At 44.0% G+C, this 18,773-nt stretch overlaps 1 protein-coding gene across 2 annotated transcripts in view; it reads right to left on the bottom strand.

The window, feature by feature from the left end:
- The window catches only part of ABHD2 (abhydrolase domain containing 2, acylglycerol lipase), a 105,821-nt gene extending 90,147 nt beyond the window's left edge, over positions 1-15,674 (bottom strand). Inside the window, exon 1 of one of the 2 annotated variants that reach the window (XM_037833012.1) lies at positions 15,552-15,674. The gene's annotated coding sequence lies outside the window, so the exon portion shown is untranslated. The remainder of the gene's footprint in view (positions 1-15,551) is intronic. The other variant, XM_037833011.1, reaches the window with a different exon arrangement.
- Between the last annotated feature and the right edge of the window lie 3,099 nt (positions 15,675-18,773).

Genomic DNA, 18,773 nt, shown 5'->3' with positions numbered 1-18,773 from the left:
GTCGGGGGCTACAGCGCTGGGTGGAACACCGGTCTCAGGGTTCTGAGACCTGGGTCCTAGCACCTGCTCTGCCCCTCCTTCCTAGCGGGTGACCTTGAGGAAGCCACTTAACCTTTGTGGGTCTTGGAGACCTCCTCTGTAAAACGAGAGGGTTAGATTAGGATTAAACAATGACAAAGGCCTCTTTCATCTCAAAATTTCTGAGATTCTAAGGATAGAATTGCAGTCCTTGGCTAAAAAGCACAGGAAAAAACATCTCCCCAGCCTACTTTGTAGACCATTATACAATAAAATTCATAATAACTCACAACCCTTAGGGCCTTTGTTCTTTCCAACACTTGGAACTTTTCTCTTCAAATAAAGAAAACAGTTACGTATTTTCAGTTGTACCATTCATACCAATAATTCCGGCATATTCATTCTGCCTGCATGGGCTAGTGATGATTTCAGCCTTGGAATATTAATGTTCACTGACAATATAAAACCATTATGGGTACTTACAGTGAAGGAAACCAGGACAAAACTGAGCAGAGACTACAAATGCAGAGAACACCATTACCTGGATACTTAGGACCATGGGAGGTGAGATCTCAGGGAAAGAGCTCTGACTCCCATTTTACCCAAATTACCTCTAGTGACTCCTTAGTTTAACTCTCCTGTCCTTTAGAGGCTGAAGAACCCTTTAACCACATCCTTTCAAAATGTCCCCTTGTTACCCAGACAAGCTCCAACTGATTTAGACCGTAACCAGCTAAATGACATGAACACCCACAGGCTACTTGTTCACAAATTGTATTTGGTGTACAAATATTTATCGGCCTCTGTGATTCAGCTGTCAGAACCATCCTTTTCTCCTGTTACTAGCAAAGTGGGGGCGTCTCTCTTCCTTGCAATCCAAAAGGACCTAACAACAAGCTTCAATGCTTGTATGCGTCCCAAGGCAAATGCCCCTCAAGGAAAACCAAACCAAACCAAACCAAACTCCTACAGATTCTTTCTTCCAATTCCAATCTGTAGAGGTTGTGGCTTTTGTTTAGGTTCTGCTATTTGGTTAAGAATGCAAGCACTGGAGTGAGAGGGCCCAGTGTCAAATCCCGCCCCCCCCCGCCCTCAATGTTTGTCCTTCTAAACCCCCACTAGGCCTCATCTGCAAACTCAGTGTGTTGATACATAGGGAGTATTTAAAACAGAATAACAGAGAGTAAGTGGCCCCAAATATTAGCTATTACTCCTACCACCACTAAACTCTACTCCATTCTGCATTAGTAAGCTGCTGAATACCATAGAAATTACCACGAAAGATACTCTTTCCTAACTGACATAGAGGCCTCATCAATAATGAGATAACTAGCTGAATGGCCATTTGTGTGTCCTCCAACAAGTTTAAAATTTATCCCAAAACATACCCTTCTTAATTCTTCTAAAGCAGAACCATGTTAAACTTAATAAATTACTGGATAATATGTGCTAATCATCACGTCCCATAAACAGTTCTCTAAGATATGCATTGTTCTGGTTTCTGGGTTGAAAAGGAGACCTGGCAGGGCACAACCAGAACCCCTCTGCTCCTCTCTCCCTCTCCCCCCCGCCCCCCCTTTCTCCCCTTCCCCTCCCTGTCCCTCGTCCTCTTCCCCTCCCCCTCTTTCTTCCCCTCCCCCTCTTTCTCCCCCCCCTCCCCCTCTCCCTCTCCCTCTCCCTCTCTCTCTCTCCTTTTTTTCCTATCTGCCTCCTCTTCAGCACTTCCTCCCCGCAGGGAAATCCATTCTTCACCTCTGTTTTCCTAGCAAACCTCTCTAATGGCCAGCACAGCCTGCCTCCGGCAGACTTGGTCCCTCAAATCTGCCCTGTGAGTGGTGTCAGGAGAAGGACAAGCGAATGGCCAGAGCACACAGCCCACAAAAATACGGCCATTTTCCACCCCACATCATCCCAGCCTTTCAGCCTCTTGGTAGCAACTTAGATAATAGTAGTAAATCCTAAATGTCAGCAACATGACAGCTTTGGGAGAAGGCAGAGAGGAAAAGGGCCAGGTTCTCCTTGCTTTACCTGCTATTTAACTAGTCAGAACTGTCAAAGAAAAAAAAAGCATCCTAAAGGAAGCTGGAAACAGGCCTGGAAGAGATTGCTCGAGAAAGCCCAGCCATCCCCTCTTAAGATTATTCTTTGTTTTTTTTCTGAGTCATTCACTGGCCTGGGGATGGGAGAGCATCGGGCACTGCCAGAAGGCTCAGGGAACAGCGCACCTCCTGACCACTGGGGAGGTTTGGGCCCTGTTCTCACTCTTGTGGAGTATCTAAAGCCTCTGCAGCAGCTCACGGAACCCTTTCTCACTGCATCTATGATGTTATATGCCCAAGTTTCCTTCTCCCAAGAAGAGCTCTGTGGGATGGAGTCTTGAGGGTACTCAAACACTGGGGGGATTTGCAATACCTTCTCTCACCACTACCGCCTCAAGCCAAAAATGATGGGAGGGCCCTGGCAATAACAGGCCGCCCCTGTTTTCAAGAGATGCCAAGAGACATTTATTTTTGAACCTTAAGCACCGAGTACCTGGGTCCTTCAGCAAATCAGACCAGCAAGCTGCCGTGGGAGGTGGGGACCTGGCTACAGCAAGGAGTAAGGGAGGATGGCCTTGGAAAGGCTGGTGGGAGGGAGACAATTGATCAAGGAAGGAGAAAGCCTCTCCAGGATCTAGTGCGACATCATTCATAAATCAGGTCCTACTAGGTGAAGGGATTTTCCCAAGTCACACACAGCTGGGTCAAAGAGAAGCAGAGGAATTTGCAGATAATTAAATACATTTATAGTCATGTCACCCTCAGTTGCGGCCAATATTAAGGTGACCTTGAAAGTGCCTTTTTGTGCACACTCATTCATGTGATAACAGTTTTATTTAACAACATTCTTCCACAGAGTCATAAGGTCACATACGCAACCTGTTGGAATTTCAGAACATGTCTTACAAGTTCCTAGTAAGAGGGAAGTTACCTGTTGCAAGAAAATGTGAACCTTGTATGTAAATGTCAAGAATGGCTACTAACCCACGAGCTTTCAAAAAGAGTCACTAAACTAAAAATACCTGGAGACTGAGTCACCAGTTAAGCATGTACATTTAATTGAGCACTTTTACATGTCCTGACCAAAACATGGAAGGGAAACTGGCCTCTCCCATTAGTGGATAACCCAGTTGAAAGAGCAGTGCTTTCTATCAGAGAAAGAATGTGTAAAGCACTTAGTAAAATCACAAGCAAAACTGTTTTGTCTACCACTGAGAAACCACTCCATACACACCTGAGGAAAAAAACAAACAAAAAAATCACAAGCCAGGTGTCTCCTCTATGGAGATTCCAGAATTTTCTAAGAGGACAGGCACATTAATGGAGAGATTTGATACCTCTAGAGTTTGTTTTAGGAACAAGTTCACAGAAATGTTGCTATATTAGGTAACTTTTTTGGGGTAGAGTAGGAGCATGTTGGAAGTAAAGTATTTATCTTAGGTTAATTGTCTTTTTCTTACTCCCTTGTTATGGTCTCTTTGAAATGTTCTTTTACTGTTTTTTTTTTTTTAATTTTAAAAATTTTTTTTTATTTTTCATACAGTTGATTTAAATTAAAAAATAAATAAATAAATAAAACATAAAAAGTTAAAAAAAAAACAAGGAAAAAAATATGTAGAGCCCCCTTGAGGAGCCTGTGGAGAATACAGGGGTATTGGCCTACCCCACCTCGATGGTTGCTAACATGACCACAGACATAGGGGACTGGTGGTTTGATGGGTTGAGCCCTCTACCACAGGATTTACCCTTGGGAAGACTGTTGCTGCAAAGGAGAGGCTAGGCCTCCCTATAATTGTGCCTAAGAGCCTCCTCCCAAATGTCTCTTTGTTGCCCAGATGTGGCCTCTCTCTCTAGCTAAGCCAACTTGAAAGGTGAAATCACTGCCCTCCCCTCTACATGGGATCAGACACCCAGGGGAGTGAATCTGCCTGGCGACGTGGAATATGACTCCCGGGGAGAATGTAGACCCTGCATCGTGGGATGGAGAACATCTTCTTGACCAAAAGGGGGATGTGAAAGGAAATGAAATAAGCTTCAGTGGCAGAGAGATTCCAAAAGGAGCCGCACAATTTAGACAACCCTCTTTAGGTTCTAAAGAATTGGGGTAGCTGGTGGTAGACACCTGAAACTATCAAACTACAACCCAAAACCCATGAATCTCAAAGACAATTGTATAAAAATGTAGCTTATGGGGGGTGACAATGGGATTGGGAAAGCCATAAGGACCACACTCCCCTTTGCCTAGTTTATGGATGGATGAGTAGAAAAATAGGGAAAGGAAACAAACAAACAAACAAACAGACAAAGGTAGCCAGTGTTCTTTTTTACTTCAATTGCTCTTTTTCACTTTAATTATTATTCTTGTTATTTTTGTGTGTGTGCTAATGAAGGTGTCAGGGATTGATTTAGGTGACGAATGTACAACTATGTAATGGTACTGTGAACAATCGAATGTACGATTTGTTTTGTATGACTGCGTGGTATGTGAATATATCTCAATAAAATGAAGATTTAAAAAAAAAAAACCTATATTGTAATTAAATACTGTAATATAAAAAGCAAAATCTCCAAACCCAACAGACCCAAACCCCTAGTTCACTGGAATTTTTAAGAGAAGGGTACAACTGAAGAGAGGAGCATCTCCAGATTTACAGCACAAAGAAACTTCTGGGGCATGTCACGGGAACAGTACAGATCTCACTCAGTCTTCTATGTCCGCAAACAAGCTTCCAGAAGGAAGAAACTGGGATTAAAGGGGGAAAATTGCTTTTAAATTATAAAATGTCCACAGATACACTCAAGAAACAGTTTATAAAATGCTTTGAGATCTTTATAGAACTGCCTTATTAAATACTTCAAAATTAGAAAATATTAGTTTTAAAGCAACTGCCAGGGAATTTTAAGACATGAAGGGTGTGGAAATTGATCCCTAGGCAGTCCTGAGCTTGGCTTATCAGATCCCCCTACTTGGATGCTGAAAGGTCTAGAAAAATTAAAATTCAAAAACTCTAAGAGTGAAAGGGCAGCCCTCTGGGCTGATATATTTTGGGGTCTTAGCTAAGTGGGACTACTTTTCCAAGTAAAGGGACAGAAGTAAATTCACACCCTCAAATGCCCCTTCTCCCCATCTACCCAACACAAACACCACTGTTGTTCTAGGCCTCTCTCCCCCTCGCCTCCCACTCTGGAAGCAAGCTTTCTCAGTCTTCTTTAAAGCCCAGAGCAGGTCTCAAAGCCACCTCATGGCCGCCAGCAGCATTCTTCCCTTGGTTTTTGTCCACACTTTGCCTGTGTTGGGCAGGCATTTACTCCATGTCCGCCTCTGGTCTGCCCCAGGTCTACCACTGCCCAAAGCCGTGTAAGAGCTTTCTATAAAACACTCCACACTTAATAAAGCAAGTCACCCACATAGAGCAGATACACAGCTGCTAGGTGCACATTACTCCTCTGCCAGGCTTTCCCAATGCACAAGTGTTGACCCATCATCATTTTCCTGGGAGATGAGCTACTGGCCATCAAGGCTGATGGAAGATCATTCCATCAGAAATGGGGGAAATACTTCTCCACAATTGGGAAAGAAAATGTTTGTTTCCCCAAAATTGATTGACTTGCATAAGTTGGGCATACCCTCATGGACAAAGCAGTGGTTTGTAAATGAATAACACCCAACCCACTAAAGAAGTGTGTCAATATTACTGTTTGCAAACTACATCCTCTTCTGACAGTCTACCCAGCTCCCCAAGGGTATCAAGGCATCAGCTTCATTCTAAGCTCTGTGGGGGCTACAAAAGAGTATCATACCTTTGCAGTCTGGAAAACAGTGCAAACCCATATATAATTAAGTACTAAATCCTGCAGCACTGACTATAAATACTAGAGGAATTCAAACAAAGGAGGCAGAAAGAAGGAGGTAGACTCAGGTGGCTGGGCAACCACGGGAAGAGACAGAATGGAAGAGAAGGTGAGCCTCCTGCTATTTAATAAACATGAAAAAATGCAAATACAAAGATAACTTGGCCGTGGTGTGCTCATCAGAGAATGCAAAGGAGGGGCTCTCTTCATCCAACAAGGCCAGAGGATCCCAGCCCACAGCCAGATGTCCGGGTCCTCAACCCTGGTTATAGTCCGACCTGACTGTGAGCGATCACTACTAATCCCAATTTAACCATCTTCCATAGGTGACAAGTGGATCACTCACATACAAGTTCCCTTCCTCTGTCCAGAACATAAGCTTCTCTCTCAGCCTCACAGAGAAGATATTAAACTGGGAACCACAGGTTAGAGGTCAAAGATCCTCATCCTGCTTTCTGGCTGATGCTAACTGGCAAGCCATCCTATCCGTAAAACAAAGGCATAGAACTAGATGATCATAAAAACAATATCTGTGTAGCTCTACAGTTTATCAATTTTAATGCATTACCATCTCTTCTCTAAGCATGGTTTTGCACAGCCAGCCCTGACACATTTGATTCCTCAAACATGTCACAAAAGGCAATGGGGCTAACCGTGGAGACCAAGTACATGATTTACTGTTTACAAAGTGTGGGCTCAGATGTAACCCCACTTGGTAGTGAAAACAGCTCTGGGAGCTGTTATTACCACAAGTGAGGACACTGAGGCCCAGGTGTCCTGGGTAAGGCTCTAGGAATACTGAAAGCAAAGCACCCATTTTATCTTTGAGGCCCTTCGCAGAGCTGGATGGATCTCGACCACTTCAGTCCCCTTGACAGACACTCTGTAAGTCCTCTTCCCATTCAAAGAGAGCCTTAAAGAAATCTGCATTCCTATTCTAAGCTCTTGAATGGCAAAGTCAAGATTTCCCTTCAATTTCAGTGCAACATCCAGCTTTCTAAAGTAGAGTCAATAAACAAACTGATGGGTGATAGTAATGACAGACTGAGGGAAAGAGACGATGTTTTCTAAATTGGGAAAAAGATCCTTGGCTACAATCTACTTGGCATTTCCCATTATCTCACTATTTAGAAGGGTGCATTTTTCAATGTCATTGACAGCAGTGAGTGAGCACTTTATTTACATGATCAGAATAGAGAAGGAAACTGCAGACAGGGCATTTGGAACCTGAGAAGCTGAAATCTACAGTGTGAATCCAGTTCAGGCCACACAGGGAGCTGTGAGGGGGCTGGAACCTCAACAAGCATTCATGGAAAGCCTCCTTTGGGCCAAGCACCGGCCTGAGGCCTGACAGTGGGGTACAGGGTGTCCAGGCCCTGGGGAACATCCTTGAGCCAGCGGCCTGACATGGCATCCAGCAGGGAGAGGGCTCGATGAATGTTTGCTGAACAAATGAAAAAATAAACACTTCCCAGTTCTGAAGACTCCAATGCAATCACATAATCCTAAGAACATTAGTTCCCTTAATTTTCAGGGAGCAGTAATGTCATAATTTGATCCATGAGAAAAGTTAATGGATGCCACATAATATATGTGGAAATTTGCTAAAATGCATCATTACATGTTAAGTAAACAAAGCAGAACATGTGCAATATGCTACCAGCTATATAAAAAAGAAAGGCAAAAGATATAGACACACACACACACACACACACACACACACAAGTTGCTGGGATATACATAAAATATCTCTGAAAAAATATACAAGAAACTAGTAACACTGGTTACCCCTAGGGAAGAAGACTTTTTTTATTTTTTATCATGTCACACCTTCTGAATTTTATACTATGTGAATGTATGACTTATTAAAAGTAAATAAATTTTTCTGCAGGAAAAATTATCTGGTTTCTCCAACAAATAAATTGTAGGGGAGAAAAGAAAGAAATGGAAGGGGAACTACAGCTTAAAAGAGACATAAATGACTTAGTAACCAATCACAATGTGTGAACCTTATTTAAATTCTGATTTAAGAAAATTAACCTTAAAAAGAAAAAGTATGTATGCCATTTTTAAACAATTGGAAATTTGAACAATGACTGGATATTTGATGATGCTAAAGGATTGTTGTTAATTTTTTAAAGCCTAATGATGGCAGTGTAGTTATGTTTAATAAAGGAGTCCTTCCTTATCTTTAAGAGATCACAGAAATAGCTAGATGACTTCTGGGATCCACTACAAAATGAACGAGGGCTGGGGAAAGTGGCCGGTTGGACGGTGGATACAGGAGCAGCCATGCATTGATTATTGTTGAAGCTGGTGATAGGAACTGGGGTTCAATACACGATTCTCTCTACTTCTGTAATATTAAAAATGTTCATGATAAAAAGCTAATGAATGAACGAATGCCTTGCAATAAAAGTAAAAATAGCCTTGGTATTCACTGAGGTCCAAGTTCACATACAACTTTCAGCTTCAATCAAGCCTCAACTGTCCCTGGGCTGGGGTCACTTGTAGAAAATAAGCTTTAGTCTGTTCCATCTACTGCCATTCTGGTAAGTGTTTAGGTCACGCAAATTTAAGTTCTCCTAAGCAAACATTAATATGAAAAATTTATCACTCACTCTGAAAAGAAACAAAAGAACCGAACAAATTATTTTTGTAGGGCTCCCTTCCATTAGTGTGGACAATTAGTATTGGCTGCACATACAGACAGGCCCTCACTGAGGCAGAAACTAATGATGTAAACTAACTCTTCAGTTCCACTCAATAAATATTGCTGAAGTGTTCAACATGTGGACAGGAGCCATGTAGGAACACAAAGGTGACTAGAACCTCCCAGAGCCTAGATTCCTGCTCTGGGGTCTTTTAAACTCAGGTAACGGACAAGCCCCTCTAAAGACAAAACATATTCCTGCAAAGGTCCCCCTGATTAAATTACTTTTTATTTCATTTTGCCATTTAAGTTGAATTACTTTTATTCAATTATTATTTAGTATACTTCTCTTAGCACTTTTTAAATTATGGAGAACAAAACAAATCTACAAGTAAATATAAGTAAAATTACTAAAAGAGTAAAATCCTGATGAATGTTCATGTGATGAGACGGATGTCATGTTTCAGACATGAAATCCCCGCCTGCAGTGTCCATGTGTTCCTGACTGTGCCTGGGCAGGTGGAGAGAGCGCTGTGTGTTGAGGCCATGTGGTGCAGTGTGGGGTCTTGATCCCACACCCTTTCCTCTGCTGCGACCCCTGCCTTCATCTGGACAATACTTAGTTCTAATAACTGGCATTCACTTGATGTTACTCATCTTTTCTGCACTGAACCCCTCTCTACATTTTCTCTATAGTGGGGTTTACCTGGCTCCAATTCATCAGAAATTCACACACAAATGGGGGCACCACGTGAATGGACCCTTATATAACTAGGTTATCCCAATGATGCAGACCACGCTTCTAAAATTTTTCCAATTTCATGAACATGAAACCACAAAGTCTGAGTGTTCTGAATCTAACGAGAACTCAAGGAACCTCAAAATATATCCTTGGCCTTGGATTGGGAAACACGCATACCACAAGGTAGACAGTCACCATGCTACCATGGGAGAGCACAAAGGGCCTTGGGGACTTGGATGGGAGGTCACATTTGATCTCAGTAGCAATCTGAGCCAGCCCTGACATAGCCAATGGAGAACGGAATGTGCTTCAGCACAGCTGTCAAAAGAACCAACGTGTAAACACTGCAGAAGGGCCTCACTTAATTCCAACAAGTTCCTGAGATTCCGCCTCTGCCTCCTCCTGCTCCTTAGTCCTTAAGAACTACAGCATGGACTTAAGACATGAACAAATCTAGAACCCACAGAGGCAAAGAACGATGGATGTCTTAACATTACATAGTCAGCACCACCTGAAAAAAACCAAGCACAAAAACAAGTGATGCACCTGCTAGGCTAGCTGGACTGAACGAATGGCTTGCTTTCTCAGCAAGAGAGTAGCTGGCCCTGTTTAAGGAAACTGAAAAAGAGGAACCATTCCTCAAGTACAGTCTTCTACATCAGGGCCCCCCAAATGCTATGATTCAACTCCCATGAACTTACCTTTACATCATTCTGCAGATGTTCTGCTTAGAAGGTTATTCTTTATTCTGATAGTGACCTTCCTATGTTTTTGGTGTTAAAATATCTTTTCTTGAAAGAAATGGTGATGATGGTAGCTAAAAGGGTTTTTTTGTTCCTTATTTGGAAAAATTAAAATTTGGCAGTCCTGTGTTGGACTTCCTGATTTATGCTTCTGACTGCCCTCACTGATGTGACTAAGTTAACAGCACACAGATGCATGCTGTGAGTGACTATGCACAAATGGGGGCAATTTTCTAAAGCTGCTTCTATGTCTTGTACCCTACAGAAACTGGAAAGGGCACAACTGACATTGTCACCTTCCCTGCCACCTATCACATAACCCAGTATCTATGGTACAGCTGATGGGTTAATGTGGACACCCCATAATGGAACAAAGGCCAAAAAGGAATGACTAGATTAGACTGGCCAACTAGTGTACTGAAGAAACAAATTCCATTTCAAGGTGACTTTAACTTACACCCGGAGTTAAATAAAAGCAAGATGAAGGTTAAGGCACATTTGAAGAAAAGAGGGGGGAAAGAAAAAACAAAAAGTCACAAAGATAGAGCAGAAGCACCTTTGAGAGATCAAGTAAGATTGGGGAGCCATGGCGGACTATAAGACCACATATAAATCAGTGTGGTCATTTAAAACACAAGTGCAGCCACAGGAAATTCAAATAAGAAGAACGCTGAAATTAGTGTCAGCATGAGTAAAAGCCTTTATTTGTTAGCAAGGCCATGCCAGATTCAGACCTGGGAAGTAGAACGTGATTTGGAGAACTTGGGAATCATTCCCAAGGGGAGCAAAAAAATTATGTATAGGCTTGGGAAAGACACATCACAAGAAAAGGAGGTGTGAGAGCTGGCTTTTCCTGTGGTGAGAGAAAAGAAGGGTGGGGCACCTAATAAGCTGCCCAAACAGGAAGTTGTGTGATGAAGGGCTGAGTTCTTCTCTGACACCCAAGGGCCAGGACAAAACCAGTGTTGTGGTGCAAGAGGCAGGACTAGATGTGATAGAGATGCTGGAAATGTGTACTGGGGAACCAGGAGCCTTCTCTGGAGACCAAGAGAAACCACAGTCAAGTTTTCGCTGGCAATTCCAGCACATTCTGCTCAGTGGGCAAGAAAAAGGGCCCAAGACCCGGTGCATTTCCTCATCCTCCATCCCACCCTCTCTCCCTTCTCTAGTGAGCTTTAGAAAAAGTCCTCCACCTCACCCTGCCTCTTCTCAGGCCTAGGGCTGAAGGACATAGAGAAGAAAAAGATTTGCCCCCAAATATCCATAGAATGCTTTAGATCTCCATGCAAAATAGCATCCTAAATAAGACTGGCTCTTAGCATTTTTATAAACAGAAAGTGAAGATCTAAAATAGATGGCCTTCATAAAAAATGGCATGGAAACTTTTCATACTGAATGATCACCAAGAAATATTAAGGGTAAAAAGCAAGGTTCTGAATGGCATATATAGTATACTACCATTCGTGTAAAAAAGGAGGGGGATAGAATATTCATAACAGATTTGCTTATAGATGTACAAATATCTTGGATGTTCACAGAACATCCCTAGAGGTGAAGAAATTAGTTATACTGCCTCTGAGGGGCAAAACTGGTTGACAGGGGATAGGGTAGAGACAGATATATTTACTCTGCCTAACCTTTTGTGCCTTTTGAGTATTTCCTTTCATCGTGTGAATGTATTACCTATTTTTAAAAATAAGCAAAATTTAAATTAAAAGCATTAAAATTAAAAAAATTAAATACAAAAAATTTTAAAATAAAAATAGACAGGCTTTATGCAAACAAACCAAACAGACTCGTTAATATGGATGACTGTGTTCCTGGCACATGCCAGATGCTCAATTTTTTGGACTTAATGAACCTCCACTTAAAGACAACAAAAGAAAATCAGAAACCAGGCAAACCCAAGGGTATCAATGTTCCAATTCTCTAATAAGGTTTTTACCTGTCTGCTACTTAACTATTGCAAAAGAGCAGACACTAGGTCTGCATGTAGCAAGTCCTACACCCAACTGGGTCCAGCGCCCAAGCCACCTGGGTAACAGTAGGTCTCATCATCTGCCCACACCAGCCATTTTAGAAACAGAAAATGTTCAATCCAGAAACATAATGCTCTGAAACCAAGAAAACAAAAATAAATCTCCAGCTATGAACAGGATCCTTAAGGGAGATAATATCAGCACCTGTATGGTATTAATACAGAACTAGCAACATAGGGATTAGAATTTCCTTAACTATGCACTGGCCCAAAAGGCTGGAACAAAAAAGCTGCTGTAAAATCGTAACACCAGATCACAACAAGAGGCAGCTTGAACTTGCAGCACTCTGTTCCTGAGGATGGTTTAGCCCCACAGAAAGGCTTGAACACCCCATGCCCCATGTCATCTACGCTCTAAACTGGTCAAGGAACCAAATGTACAATGTGAGCAGAAATTCTGCCACATGGAATCCCGTTATATTGGAAATCTCTCTCTGCCAGGGCTTTTCAAAGAGCCAGGTTTTAAGCAAAAAAAAGACAGACTCTGTCCTTGCCTATGGTAGGATCAGAGAAATTGTTTCATGCCCGGGCAAGTGCTCTGGGCAGGAGAGTGGGAAACTCCTGTCCTGTTTGTGGGCCCTGCCGGAGTCAGGAAAAAAGGTGTAAATAGATGAAGCAAGAACTAACAATGAACGAGAAGGCTTTTCACCAAGATAGTATGAGAAAAGGTACAGAGAAAGGGGCCTATACACAAGTAAAGAAACTAAACCATTGATTCTAAAATGGCTGAGCCATAGATAATGGCCTAAACCAAAAACCAAAACCCAGAATCAACCCTTAAGAAAAATGAGGCAAAAGAATGTGCCAGTCAGTGAATAATGATCGTCTTTGGCTCATTCTAGAAAACAGGTGAAAACAGAGTAGGGAAAACCAATGTGACTGGATTCTGGCAAGAAATGAAGATGACGCATCTTTCCATTAAAAGGGAAGTGACTGGCAAACTGAGAGTAGTAGCTGTTGGTCAAAACCGTGAAGGTGATAATGGAATGAAGGTGAAAGTAAAAAGGGAAGAAAGGGTACTTCCCCAACTAAAATGAGAGGGAAAAGACCATTCCATTGCACTATCTGCTCTAGAAAAGAACAGGAGAAACACAGATGAACCAGTGAACAAGCTAGATTACCATCAAGAATCAGTCACGTACTCTTGCTTCTGCCAGGCAATGCAGGCACTGCTTGTGCTTCCCCTACTCGAATGACTAAGTAACCTGCTTAGAGGCAGCTGATACATGATCCCTGAACTTCCGAAAAACACTTAATACAATGGCTCATGAAATCTTAATCTAAAAATGTTCATCCATTTATAATTAAGCTGCATCACGCTGACAACTGGGGAGGAGGACTAAACTGAGGGAATACGTATTTGGTATCATCAGGAACTCTGTTTACCACTTTGAAGGTGTTTATAAATTTTAAAAAATTTTTAAGAGAATAAAAAAAGATTGAGTCTAAAAGGGGGAGAAACCATAAGAGAAACTGAATTACCTTATTCAACAAAATAAAGAAAAATAAAAAAAGAAATAAAATGTAATGTGACTTGGAAAACCTGCAGATGTGTGCTAAGAAGAAATCTAGAATATGTTTAATGAATTGGGGTGGGGGTGGAGGGGCAAGGAAAAAAATTAACTCCTGAAAAGAAATATTGGATGGCAGATATAAAGAACATCATCTTTAGCAAATACTTACAAAGTGGTTACTATGCACAAGACACAGTCCTAAATGCTTCACATATAGTAACTCATGTAACCCTCAAAACAACCTTCTAATGTAGGAACCATCATTATTCCTGTTTGACAGGCAAGGAAAGAGGCATGTAGAGGTTAAATAACTTGCCCAAGGTTACACGCTGGTAAGAGGCAGGGCTGGCACCAAAATCTGTGCTGCTAATCTCTCTGGGCTCCCTTAGAACGTAAACACTGAGAATGAGATGACCAAGCTGGGAATAAAATACAAATTATGCACTGGCTGGATCCAGGGTCAAGAAATCATCCCTTAGTCATGGCTCTGTGATGACCAGCCAGCCCTGGGACCTCCCCAGGCTTCAGACTCCTCACCTGTGGATTGAGGAAACTGGTTTAGATGAGATCTATATAAGGTGCCTTCAGCTCTAAAATGCCATGAGTACATGCCAACAATCAGCAGAATATGGGCTGGTCTGCATTCGGATTGGTTATTCAAACGTTAATTCAGCCAAAAACAGGCAGCACATTGTGTTTAGGGTTTTTCCTCTGCTTCCTAACCTTCAGAACATTATGTCCTCTCTATTCAGGCAAATGACAGAAGGGAGTGAAGGGAGGGGAAAGACTGTATGGTTTCTCTTTTGGATTCTGCTTAATGTGATTGGAATGAAACGGTTCTTGAAAAGCTGAGTAGAGATCACATTAATGCTGCCAAAAACCTACAGAATCCCTAGGCCCCTCTCCTGGTACCTGCCTTTGGGTCTGGTTATGAGAATTCAGGTGAAACTGACAAACTAGAAATGGAGCAGCCAAAATAGAGTTGGGAAGATTAAGAAAGGCAGCCTATAGTGGTTCAAATGAAGGAGCTTCATTGTGGCTAAACAGACCTCTATCCTCTTGGTATAATCCACTCTCTTTGTGAACACCAGCTGTTGAGAGCTGAGACTTTAAAATTCATCATGGATGAATTCAGCACCCATTTCCCACCTAACACCTCCCCAGAAATAGCCTTCTCAAGCTAAGTATTAAAGAGTGCATCTGTGAGTGGTGAAGGGCCTTACAGGTGGGTCATGGAGTTCTCCCCTGGGATCCTCTCCAAGCATCCCGGACAGGTAGCTGTCATCCCATCCCTGCCCCGACACTCCCAAGGTCGAGTCGCTGGCTGCCTGGCACGCAGCCTCCTGCGCTGCTGGACAGCTCTCGCTGTGGGAAAGCCCACCAAGCGCCTAAACCAGTGCCTGGTGCGGGGCCATGTTCATTAACTGCGCTTCCAAGTAGGCCCCCAAACTGCTTCCCTTGGACTTGAACGTGCGTGCGCTCCTGGAGCCCCGGAACGCACAGGCCCGAGGGGTATATGGGGTTGTAACCAGGACCCTCTGCCTCTTCTCCTAGGTGCGGATTCCCGACCGCTTTCACCAAGTCTGGGCCTGCAGACCCCTCCCCAGCCCCCGGGAACCCGAAGAGTGAGCAGCGAAGCGGGGATGACCGGCAGAGAGGCCGCGTAGGCTTGTCCCCAACCTCGGTTCCTGGGGCAGCGGTGGACAAAGGGCCTGCCGGAAGGCGTATCCCACCCCCGTCTGGGCCGACCCCGCCACGGGGCTAGACGCCCTGGGGACCCTCATGGCTCCAGGTGACAGGTCCCCAAGGATCCCCCAGAAGCCGGAGCGCTCAAGCTACGGCGCCATGGGCCGAGCCAAGCCAGCGCTAAAGATCGGGGGACGCAGGGGCTCAGCCCGACGGAGCCGGGGCGCAATCCTGGTTTCGCGGCGCCCCCTTGGCCGTCGTTTTACCTGAGCGTAGGTGACAACAAGGGTCCAGCTGGCCCCCAGTCTGGCTCCTGCGGCTCCGCGGCTGCCGGCGGCGCTCATGGAAATGCAGCCGGAACCGCCGGCCAGTGCAGCTCCCGCCGCTACCGGCCCCGCCCAAGCAACTGCCGCCACGCCCCTGACTACCACTTTTGCCACGCCCCCAACCACGGGCACTGGCCCGTTCATTGGGCGGCCCAGCCGCTACTCTACGCTCCCCGCGGGTTCATTGCACCCGGAGAGTAATCCATTGGTCAGAGGAGCCGCTCCTCAGAGTGGAGGCGGGGCCCTCAGCGAAGAGCGCCTCAACAATTGGTTACTTTTGACGTCTGTAGCCCGTGGACCAAGACGCTATTGGATAAAGCAGCCAGAGGGGCGAGGAAAAGGAAGACGGCAGGAAGATAGCCGTTGTTTAACGTAGACCAGGTCTGGGTGGGTAGGGGGGCAATCTGTAGTGACCGCAAGCTGGTATGGGGGTGCCGGGGAAGGTCAGGTGCGGGCTAGGGCTTGGGAGCAGGGAAGCCGGCTGGTAGCTCAGCTGCGGGGTTCTAGTGGATCCAGGCAGACTTACCAGATTTTGTGACTCACCTGTAGCCTGGGACAGGGAACGAAATTTGGGGTCGCACCTCCGAAGAGAGGAGGGAGGGTAGAGGAGTCATCAAGTCACGAGGAAAGGAAAGATGGTGGCGGCTACGGTCTCTGGCCTCTTCCAGCCAGGGAAGGGGGCTTGGGACGTGCGGGCAGTGTGGGCTTCAGTTATCGTCCCACTGTCCTTCAGCCGGAAAGCTGGAGGCAGCTGGAAGGGACCAACGTAGCCTTTGGAGTTAGGCCTAGAATTGAGCCCCCTGGCTTCACGTTCTGGTTGTGTGGCTTTGGGCAAGTCACTTAACCTTTCTGCCGGCATCCTGAATTCTACATTTGGAAACGGAGGGGAAATAATAGTGCTTGATAAGAAGATTAAGTAACTCATAAACACAAAGAGTTCCTGGCACTCAGTGGGCATTCAATCAAGACTGGTTCCCCTCCCCCGGACTCCCATTGTCCATGGCACTAGGCCCAGTTCTAAAATTCTAAGCGCCTGAACCTGCTTTTGCAGTGGCACGTGCTCTACTAAGAATAGAACACTTCACTGACTTGAAACACAGCTTTAGGGTAGGCAGGGCCACCCCACCACGGCTCAGTAAGGGTGGAAGAGAGCAAGGATGGGACAAGAAGGAAAGAACGATTTAGCCAGAGTAGGGAAGTGGTATTTGTAGCAATGTTACATGTTTTCCAACACATTTCAGGATTTTGACAAGGAGAAATGGGTTCTCTCTTATCCTGTTCTACCACCCAAGCGTCCACTGGCTCCAGTTTCATGGAGCATGACCAGATAACATCTTTCAAAGGCCAACTAGCAGTGGACCGAAATCACTGCAAGAAATAAATCAGGGCCTCCAGAAGCCCCTTCCCCATTCTGAAGGTGTGGAAATGCTAGAGAGGGCTGAAATAGCCTCCCAGGCCTGAATTTAGCCCCAGACCCTTTGGACCCACCTTCAAAAGAACCCACATCCAACACATCCCGAAGTAATTTGGGCAGAGAATAAAAATATATTTGCAGGGCCCTCCAAGGAACTGGGGGAAAATGCAGAGGTGTTGGACTTCCTCACCTAGACTGATGCTGATGTTGTCACAGACATTGAGGACTGGCAGTTTGATGTGCTGAGCCCTCTATCATGGGACTTCCCCTTATGAAGCTCATTACTGCAAGTGAGAGGCTAGAATTGCATATAATTGTGCCTAAGAGTCTCCCCTGAGTGCCTCTTTGTTGCTCAGATGTGGCCCTCTCTCTGTCTTTAACTAAGCCACCTATGCAGGTGATCTCACTGCCCTCCCCCCATGTGGGACCTGACTCCTAGGGGTGTAAATCTCCCTGGCAACACAGGATATGACTCCCGGGGATGAATCGACCTGGCATCATGGGATTGAGAATATCTTCTTGACCAAAAGGGGGATGCGAAATGAAGCAAAATAAAGTTTCAGTGGCTGAGAGATTTCAAATGGAGTTGCGAGGTCACTCTGGTGGACATCATGCACTATATAGATAACACCTCCTAGGTTTTAATGTATTGGAATAGCTAAAAGTAAAAACTGAAACTATCAAACTCCAACCCAGTAGTCTGTATTCTTGAAGACACTTGTATAACAATGTAGATTACAAGTGGTGACAGTGTGATTGTGAAAACCTTTTGGATCCCACTCCATTTATCTAGAGTATGAGTAGAAAAATGAGGACAAAAACTGAATTAAAAAAATAGGGTGGGATGGGGGGGGTGATTAGGGTGTTCTTTTTTACTTTTATTTTTTATTCTTATTCTGATTCTTTCTGATGTAAGGAAAATGTTCAAAAAACAGATTGGGTTGATGAACGCATAACTGTATGATGGTACTGTGAACAGTTGATTGTACACCATGGATGATTGTATGGTATGTGAACATATTTCAATAAAACTGATTTTAATTAAAAAAAAAATTTTCTCCAGAGCAGGGACCAAGCTCAAGGTGGGGATAACCCCTTTTGCTATGGGTTGAATTGCGTCTCCCAAAAAGACATGTTCTATGAATGGGACTTTATTCAGAAATAGTGTCTTTGAAGATGTTATTAGTTAAAATGAGGCCACCTTGTATTGGGTGGGCCCTGATCCAATGTGACTGGTGTCCTTATAAGCAGGGGAGAAAAGCTTACAGACAGAGGAGGGGAGAATGCCATGTGACATCTGAAGCAGAGAGCACCAAGGATTTCCAGCAAACCACCAGAAGCCTGGAAGAGGCATGGAGCAGATTCTCCACCTACAGGTTTAAGAGGAAGCATGGCTCCGTTGATGCCTTGATTTCAGACTTCTAGCTTCCAGAACTGTAAGACAATAAATTTCTGTTGTTTTAAGCCAAAAATAAATAAATAATAGATTGGAGTGATGAATTCATGACTATATGATGGTACTGTGAAAGTAGATTGTATACCATGGATCATTGTATGGTATGTGAATATATTTCAATAAAACTGAATTTAATTAAAAAAAAAAAGGTGTAACCAAGGTGGAGGAGGAGAACGAATCCTTTGCCATTGCTATATTTCACATTCAATTGTCCTGTTACCTAAGCAAGTTTCACCTCAGTGTCTATTTATTCTTCCTTTTCATCCATCTTGGGAAAGAAGTACCCAGCCTT

Source organism: Choloepus didactylus, chromosome 4 (genome assembly GCF_015220235.1).
Source record: "Choloepus didactylus isolate mChoDid1 chromosome 4, mChoDid1.pri, whole genome shotgun sequence".
Taxonomy (NCBI): domain Eukaryota; kingdom Metazoa; phylum Chordata; class Mammalia; order Pilosa; family Megalonychidae; genus Choloepus; species Choloepus didactylus.
This window is presented reverse-complemented; position numbering and strand designations above follow the sequence as displayed.